We start from the raw sequence: 9,935 nt of genomic DNA, 5'->3' as shown, positions 1-9,935 counted from the left end.
ACCACTGAGCCATCTCTCCAGCCCCTACATCCAGCTCTTAATGATACAATTTTGAGACATTAAATGTTTACACTTGACTGAATGTGGTGACACAGGTCTTTCATGCTAGCACCTGATAGGCAGAGGCAGGTGGGTCTCTGTGGATTCAAGGCCAGGCAGGGCTACACAGTGAGATCCTGTCATTTAAAAGGGACACATATGTAGAGGCCAAAAGGCAACCTGTGGGAATCTGGTCTCCCATGTCAACATGTGGTCTGAGGTTGTCACTGGGTGGCAAGTACCTTGGCCACTGAGCCATCTCACTGGCCCTTTAGACATGTTTTGTATTCATATATCAATGTTTTTATTTTAGGCTCTTATCAAATGAGTCAGAGCATCCTGTAGCTTCTAAAATTGCATGGCATCTGACATTCTTCATTTACTAATTAAAGATTGCATTGTTTCTTATTTAATGTGTTAAGGTTCCTAGCAGTTACCCTTTGTATAGTTTTGTGTTTTACCCTCTCTCTCTCTCTCTCTCTCTCTCTCTCTCTCTCTCTCTCTCTCTCTCTCTCTCTCTCTCTCTCTCTCTCTCTCTCTCTCTCTCTCTCTCTCCCTCCTCTTGCTTTCGCTCTCCATGGCTGGTGTCCAGCTTTGTAAGTTACCTTTAACACTGATTTACTAAAACATTGTATTAAGAAGTCTCATGGCCGGGCGGTGGTGGTGCACGCCTTTAATCCCAGCACTTGGGAGGCAGAGGCAGGCGGATCTCTGTGAGTTCGAGGACAGGCTGGACCGACAGCCTCCAAAACAATACAAAGAAACCCTGTCTCGTAAAAAACAAACAAACAAAAAAGTCTCATGGTTCAGCATTTAAAAGCATTGGTTTCTCTCAAAGAGGATCTAAGGTTGCATTCCCGGCACCCAAATGGTGGCTTACAAGTGTCTGGAAATCCAGTTCCAGGGGATCCAATACCCATTTCAGACCTCCACAGGCACCAAGCATTCATGTGGTACACACATACACATCAAAGAATAAAAATATTAATTAAAAACAATTGCTCATGATACTTGTGCATCAGTATTTATTGCAGCACAGTTCATTTCTCAAGCCAGGCAGTGGTGGTACATGCCCTTTAATCCCAGCCCTCAGGAAGCAGAGGCGGGGGGATATGGATCTCTGAGAGTTTGAGGCCATTCTGGTCTACAAAATAGTTCCAGGACAGTCAAGGCTACACAAAGAAATCCTGTCACCCCCCCCAAAAGAAACAACAAAACAACCAATTTCTCCTCATACCTTCTCTCTGATAAGATCTTTATAAGTTATTTTTTAGTTTCCAAGTATTTTGCCTGTTGTTTTTGACTTCTCATTTAATTTCATCTTCAATTATTATAAATTATCCATAGGTTTTGTTCTCTGTTTAGAGTGTGTGTGCCTGTGTGCATGCTTACATATGCATGCCTGCATGCCACACTTCATACGTGGAGATCAATTAACAACTTGGGAGTCGCTTCTCTCCTTCCATCCCGAGTTCTGAACGGCACCTCTACCCATCACACCTTGAGCCGCCTCACCAGCCCAAGTTCTTATTATGAAAGAGATTTTCTTTGAATGGATGAGGATGGGAGCATCCTCTCATTGTCTCCGCATGTACTCTGAGGCTCTGTTGTAAAGTGTGTGCTGGAGCTGGGTGCGGTGGACCCCTTTAGTCCTAGCACTCAAGAGGCAGAGTCAAGAAGATCTCTGAGTTTGAGGCCAGCCTGGTCTACAGAGCTAGTTCCAGGACAGCCAGGGATATATAGTGAGACCCTGTCTCAAGAAAACAAACAAAAAAGTGTGTGCTCATTTCAGATAGTTCTCAGAGAAAAATGTTATGCATCCTTTTTATCTTTCACCATTTATCTTTTTATTTAGTTTGTTCAATCAGATCCATTCCATGAGAAGTTACTATGAATAAGAACATACATAGATACAGTGTATCATCCAGGCAGGCGTATGTGTTCAGGTGTGAAGCCCAGGGGAGTGCTCAGTTCACAAACCAGGTACTTCAGAGGTTCGTTCCTCAGTGGGTTTGGGGCAGTACTGGAGGCCAAGGCCAAGGCCCTGTATGCCAGAGGCTTCTACCACTGCTGCTACTGAGCTACCCTGAGTTTTTATGTCTTTGGGTCTTGCTGTGTAGATGACATTTGCCTCTAACTCTTGTCCTCCTGAGTGCTAGGATTACGGAGCTGATTCACCTACACACACCTCCTGCTGGTCTTTTCCTTCCTGCCTTCCTTCCTTCTGTCCATCTGTTTGTCCATTCATCCATCCATTTTTTTTAGAGACAAGGTAGCCCTGAATGGCTTGGAACTCAGAGTTCTGCTTGCCTCTGCCTCCTAAATGCTGAGGTTAAAAGCATGTGCCACCATGTCCATCCTGAGTTTAGAGAAAGATGGCTTTGGTTGTCAAGGGTACTGTAACCACATCAGACAGTAGAATATCTAAGGATCAATGCGTGGCCATGCAAAAGGAGATTTCAGAGTGGGTTGTATTTCTGGGATGCCATGTTGCCCATGCTGGCTTGAACTCCTGGGCTAAAGTAATATTCCTGTCTCTGCAGTACCTTGGACTCTAGGCTTGTGTAGTGTGCCCAGCTTTGAGTGTATTAAAGCAGTTTTAAAAGATTTATTACAATCATGTGTGACTTACTGCAGTCATGTATGGCAGCACGCATTAATTCCAGCCCTCAGGAGACAAAGACAAATGGAGGATCTCTTCGAGTCAAAGACCATCCTGGTCTACATTGTGAGTTCCTGGCCAGGCAGAGCTACATAGTAAGACCCAATATCAAAATAGCAACAGTCGGGAGTTGGTGGCACACTCCTTTAATCCCAGCACCCAGGAGGCAGAGGCAGGCAGATCTCTGTGAGTTCAAGACCAGCCTGGTCTACAAGAGCTAGTTCTAGAACAGCCTCCAAAGCCACAGAGAAACACTGTCTCGGAAAAAAAACAAACAAAAATGAAAACAAAAAAACCAGCAACAACAACAGACCAGCAACATAAATGAACCCCAAAATATTTACTGCATAATGAAGCCCACTTCTTAGACTCTGGGCTAAGTTCTATCGGAAAATATTCCTAATAAAAGGGTTCCAAATAAGGCTACTCTGGCCCACAGGGTTCAACATAGCCAAATCCCAATAGGCTCATTTACATATCTGCCTTTAGAATAATTTCAAAATGTATAAAAATGTATAATTCTACCTCAAATGGACTATATTTTTGTGAAACTATTTGACATATTTAGAAAAAAATTTTAAAATGCATTTTGGGAGATAGAGAGATGCCTCAGTGCTTAAGAGCACCGGCTGTTCTTCCAGAGGACCAGGATTAAGTTCCCAGCACCCACATGGCAGCTCACAACTGTCTGTAACTCCAGGTCCAAGGGATCTAACACCTTCACACCAATGCACATAAAATAAAAGTTAAATAAGTTTTACAAAATGCATTTTGATTTTTCTCTCTTTTTTTTTTTTTTTTTTTTTTTTTGGCTTCTCAAGACAGGGTTTCTCTGTATTGTTTTGGAGGCTGTCCTGGCACTCGCTCTGTAGACCAGGCTGGCCTCGAACTCACAGAGATCTACCAGCCTCTGCCTCCCGAGTGCTGGGATTAAAGGCGTGTGCCATCAACGCCCGAAAAATGCATTTTGAAGTTAGCTGAGGTTAATGCACTCTTTGGAATCACAGGAAGGCTGGGAGTTTTGATGAATGAAACCGGTGATGGCAGGGCCTACCCTCACTTCCACACGTGTGTGGTGCTGTGTCTGAATGTGCATGTGGAGGCCTGAGGCTGATGTGAGGAGACTTTTTCAACTGCTATCTACCCTACTCATTGAGGCAGGGTCTCTCAACTGGTCTTGTTAGATAGATTGCTTTGGAGAGCCTGCCTTCTGGGTGCTAAAATTACATGTGGGCAACCACACCCACACACCACTTACTTGGGTCCTGGGGATTCAAACTCTGATCCTCACATTGGTGAGGAATTGCTTTATCCACTGAGCTATCTGTCTCCTAGCCCTACTATCTACTTAATAAGCTATGGTTTATTCATGCTTAGATTTGAGGGTAGATTTCAATCTATCATTGCCCTGATACATATCAAATGCTACACTGAAGGTTAAATACAGGAGTTGAAGAGCTGGTCAGTGGTTAAGAGCACGGACTACTTTTCAAAGCCCCCCCCCTCCCCAAGTTCAAGTTCCAGAACTCACATGGTGGCTTAACACCTGTAACTGGTTCCAGGGTATCCAAAACACTCATATACATAAAATAAAATTTAAAATGTAAAGGTCGGGGCTGGAGAGATGGCTCAGAGGTTAAGAGCATTGACTGTTCCTCCAGGGGTCCTGAGTTCAATTTCCAGCAACCACATGGTGGCTCACAATCATCTGTAATGAGATCTGGTGCCCTCTTCTGGCCTGCAGGCATACATGCAGACAGAACACTGTATACATAATAAATAAATATTAAAAAAATAAAATGTAAAGGTCAAATATAATGTTAAATCTGAACCTGCAGAGGAAAGGATCTCAGTTTCTATGGCAACAGTGATATTGAACAGTGTGAAACTTTATACAAAAGCTGTCCACATTACATTAGCACCGTGGACACAACATATTGGAGTTTTACAGAACTCCTTAAAGTCCCCTTGTACATGTAATTATTGCTGTTTTCTATTTTTTGTCTCATTTGCTTGTTTTCCACGTGTATGTGTGCATGTGTTGCTGTGGTTCAGAGGACAGCCCTAGGTAATTGGTTTGCTCTTTGCCCCCTGTGAGTCCCAAACATCACTCAGGTGGCAGGCTTGGTGGCAAGCACCGTTCCTTGCTGAACATTTCACTTGCCCTGGGAGCGTTTCCTATTGCTTGTTTTATGGCCTTGTATTGCATCTTGGTTCCCTAAAGTTTCTTACTTTGAAGATAGTTTTGCTTTTGAAGTAGGGTCTCACTATGCAGCCCTGGTTGACCTAGAACTTAACTATTCAGACCAGGCTGGCCTCAAACTCACCTGCTTCTGCATCCCCAGAGCAGGAAGTATAGGTGTATGATACCACACTTGATCAGGTAGTTTTTATTATCCATTTAAGGTACACTTTGATCTTCAAAGTCTCTCACTTTGTAACCGAAACTCTAGCAGACTCAATGGTGGCACTAGGATCTGTCAATCTTTCCCATGTCCTTCCTCTAAATCTCTCCAAGTTTGATGGATTCTCAATGTTTTATATGTCAACAAAAGAAAATGTAGAATTAAAAGATTGGACATAGCTGTTTGTTGTCTGCCACAGTCGACTCTGATGGGTTTAGGAGGTAGGAAATAAAGAAGTCTCTTAGCCTGAGTTATGTTTCAGTACAGATGTAAGAAGGGAGGCCATGCGGAGGCTGAGTTTACTGCAGGTCTCTCTTGCTTGGCTCAGTGGCTTTGTTGGGTTCTGGGCAGCAGAAATATTTAAGGGAGTCACCAGTTACACTTGAATAAATCTACATAGCAACCCCACTCAGGCCACAAAGGCTCTACCTATCTCCACAGACACACAATATGTTTTTACTGGATGGAGACCTGTGTAGAATCCATGTAGGTGGCCACAAGACATGTGAACCCCATTCTTTTAATTGCTGCTTCTCTATAGGATTACAGTTTTCTATATTTTCCCCCTTCCTTCCGTCTATTTTTCTCTTTCCTTTCTTTCTTTGTTCTTTTGAGATAGGGTTTCTCTATAGTCTGGAACTTGCTTTGTAGACCAGGCTGACCTTGAACCCACAGAGAACTACTGAGTGCTGGGATTAAAGGTGTGTGCCACCATTGCCAGGCCACCCCTTTCTTTCTTTGATAGGGTCTTTTCTCTCAGATTGGCACTGAACTCTCTATGGCCAAAAATGGGCCTGAACTTCTGCCTTTCCTCCTCTCTCATCCCGAGTGCTCGGGTTACAGGTGTGAGGCATGGCCTGGCTACTTTTTTTTTTTTTTAACAGTGTCTCAATGAGTCCTTATTTTGAGAGTCTTACTATGTAGCATAGGCTGACTTGGAACCTGCTCAGCTTCCCAAGCAGGTGGCATGATTCAGAACCCTCATCCCTTTTCAGAGATTAAAATGTCCATGTGCACACACACTTCTACTTGATCAAGAAACTGAGGTAGAAGCCGGGCGGTGGTGGTGCAAGCCTTTAATCCCAGCACTCGGGAGGCAGCGGCAGGCGGATCTCTGTGAGTTCGAAGCCAGTCTGGTCTACCGAGTGAGTTCCAGGACAGCCTCCAAAACAATACAGAGAAACCCTGTCTTGAAAAAAAAAATCCTATGAGGACTACAGATACTTGTCTAATCAGGCAACTCACAAAATTGGGTCCAGCGTGCAAGTTTCCTTCATCATTAAAATTCTATTAATTGGAGGAGGTGATGGCAGGTGCATTACTACAATGGCAGTTTTCTTCTACCGTCTTGTGGGTTCCAGAAGTTGAACTCAGACCAAGCATCTTTACTCACTAAACCACTCTGTAGAATGCAAGTTTAATGAACATTATGTGGGGTGCGGCTTTGATGTAAATTCTAATTTCTAGGCCTTTTTAGGCCATATTTTGAAAGGGGAAAGGAGCCAGCAGTAGGGGAGATGGGCGGAAAAGACAGGGAAATGGGAGTAAATATTAGCACATATGTGGAAGTCAGGGGACTACTTGAGGATATTGGTTCTTTTCTTCCACCACGTGGGTCTTAAGAGATTGACAGATGGTCAACGGGCTTCAAGGCAAGCACCTTTACCTAATGAGCCATTTTGCTGGCCTGAAACCCACTTTTTTTTTTTTTTTTTGAGACAGGGTTTCCTCTGTATAGCTTAGGAGGCTGTCCTGGAACTCTTTCTTGTAGACCAAGCTGGTCTTGAACTCACAGAGATCCACCTGCCTCTGCTTCCCACGTGCTGGGATTAAAGGCGTGAGCCACCACCATCCGGCTGAAACCCACCATTTTGTATAATAATTATACACGTTTTATTCTTTTGTGGAGAGAAGTGAAATTGACAAGTGTGTGTGTGCACATGCCAAGACCAAAGCAGGACAAATTTGATGAGCTCTTTGACCACTCTATACCTTTAGTCTCTTGAGACAGGGTTTCTCACTGAATTGAAAGCTCCCTATAGAGTAGACTGGGTAGCCAGTGAGCTCTCAGGATCCACCTGTCTTCATCCCCAATGCTGGGGGAAATGATGTTTACAGCCATACTCAGCAGTTCATGCATGTGCTGGGATTCAAACTCAGGTACTTATGCTTACAGAACAAGCAGCCTTTCTCATTGGGTATTCAGGAGGCAGAAGAAGGTGAATCTCAGATTTTGAGGCCAGCCTGGTCTACAGAGCAAGTTCCAGGACAGCCAGGGCTACACAGAGAAACCCTGTCTGGAAAAACAAAAAACAAATAAAACAACAATAAACAAAAACCCCAAAACACTCCCTTCTACTGCTTTTGTCTGAAATAGAGGTGCTATGACTATTTTATGCCTATAGGGAAAAAATAAGATTAGATATAAATTTTGTCACCAGTAAGCTAAGTATACAGAATTGGAACTGTGACTACAGAAAGCATGTGAGGGTATGGGTACACCTCTGTAATTCTAGCATTTAGAAAGAGGAGGCAGGAGCTAGAGAGATGGTTCAGCAGTTAAAAGCATGCATTGCTTTGGCAAAGGACTCAAGTTCTGTTCTGAGCAGTTCAAAACTGCCTGTTACTCCAGCTCCGTGGGATCTGACATCTCCAGTCACTGTGGGCACCTGTACTCATCCACACACAGATGGCACAATATACATAACTTAAAATTTCTTTAACTTATTATTTTTATTTTATTGGTGTTTTGCTTGTATGTATGTCTATATGAGGGTGTTGGATCTTGGAGATACAGACAGTTGTGAGCTCCCATGTGGGTGCTGGGAATTGAACCCAGGCCCTGTGGAAGAGCAGTCAGTGCTCTTAACCACTGAGCCATCTTTCCAACCCCTGTTGTTTGTTTTTTGAGACAGTCTCACTTTGTAGCTCTGGCTGTCGTGGAACTCACTATGTAGACTAGGCTAGCACTGAACTCACAGAGATTCATCTGCTTTTGCCTCCCAGGTATAGTGATTAAAGATGCATACCATTATGCCCGGCCAAAAACAAAACAAAACAAAAACAAGAAACCAAACAAACCAACCCTGAAAAAAAAACTTTAAAAAAAATGAAAGTAGAAGCAGGAGGATTACAAGTTTAGTGTCATCCTGAGCTATATAGTGAGTTTCAGACCTTCCTAGGATACTGTCTCAAATAAGAGACTGCCTCAAAAAAACTTAAAAAAAAAAGTATAAAAGGCACTGCAACAGAACACATTTAAGGTTATCAGGAAAACTTCTAAAATCAAAGAAATAGTTGGAGAAATCTGGGCTGGCAAAATTAAGAAATCCCTAAGGTAACATCACATGCAAATTGTACAGCCACATGGAAATAGTGTGGCAGTTCCTCAGGGAGCTGGGAATAGGTCACCTCCAGACCCAGCTATACCACTCTTTGGCATATACCGAAAGGACTCCACATCCTATCACAGAGACCCTGCTTAATCATGGTCATTGCTGTCCTATTCATAAACAATTAGATGTCCCTCAACAGATGACTGTGATAAAGAAAATATGGAATATTACTCAGCTGCTAAAAAACATCAAAAAACGAAATCATGAAATTCACAGGTAAGTGGATATAACTAGAAAAATATCATCCTGAGGTATCACAGACCCAGAAAGATAAATATGGGCTGTGTTATCTTATATGTGAATATTAGCTCATTAAATATTAACCACAGTCCATACACCCAGAGGTTAAGATTGGAAGAAGCAACTAGATGAGACACATGGATCTCCCTGGGAGGTAAAATAGAACAGATAGTTATAGATGGGAGGGGCAACTGGAATGGGAAGATCAAACAGGGAGGGAGAGGGAAGAGTAGGGCGAAGGGGGGAATAAAGGGCGAGACTGTGGTGGTTTGAAAGAAAATCACTCCCAAAGGGCGTGGCATCATTACAAGGTATGACCTTATTGGAGTAGATGTGGCCTGCTGGAGCAAGTGTCACTGTGGAGGCAAGCTTTGAGATCTCATAAGCTTAAGCCATGCTCAAAAAGACAGTTCACTTCCTTTGTAGATCAAAGCTACAGAATTCTCAGCTTCTTCTCCAACACCATGTCTTGTCTATACTCACACCGCATGTCCCACTACAATGATGATGGACTGAAACTGAGCTGTAAGCTGCCCAATGAAATGTTTTGTTTTATAAGAGTTGCCGTGGTCATGGTGTCTCTTCACAGCAACAGAAACCCTAAGACAGCTAAAACTAATGATGATCTGAGGGGTCATCTGGAAAACATACAGTAGAAGCTTCATAAGATATATGTCTTGGGTGAAAACCAAATACTACTGTTCTGAAGGAATATAGCAGTAAAACAACTCCTAACAACACTGTGCTATACTTAAATATCAGTGTCTTGCTTGGTCATCAGCAGAGAAGCTCCCTCCTACAGCAGATGGGAACACACACACAGACCCACAACTAGACAGTGTGCAGACAGGGAGAGACCTTGGAATTCTCCGTCCTAAATGGGACTTTCCATCAAATCCCTCCCCTCAGGTGATTGAAGAACCAAGGAAACAAGGTCTTCTAAACACAGCAGGAATGACAGACACACTTATAAAGAGACTGTGGCAGCATGCAATGGTCTAAGCCAGATGGCATCTATCCCAGTGTCGAGAGGGTAAGGGGACAAGTCCCCATACCTAACCCAGAAGCTGTTTCCAATTGATAACCACTCCCAAAGGAAAAATTAGTTTTCTCAACGGAGCCTCACTGGACATACAAACCGCTCTTAAGGGCAGGCTCCGTATTCAGCAGGAGATGACCAACACAAAACAAACA

The sequence above is a fragment of the Mesocricetus auratus genome, unplaced genomic scaffold (assembly GCF_017639785.1).
Source record: "Mesocricetus auratus isolate SY011 unplaced genomic scaffold, BCM_Maur_2.0 Super-Scaffold_100022, whole genome shotgun sequence".
In the NCBI taxonomy this organism is placed as follows: Eukaryota; Metazoa; Chordata; class Mammalia; order Rodentia; family Cricetidae; genus Mesocricetus; species Mesocricetus auratus.
The sequence above is the reverse complement of the archived record's forward strand: the minus strand, read 5'-3'. Positions refer to the sequence as shown.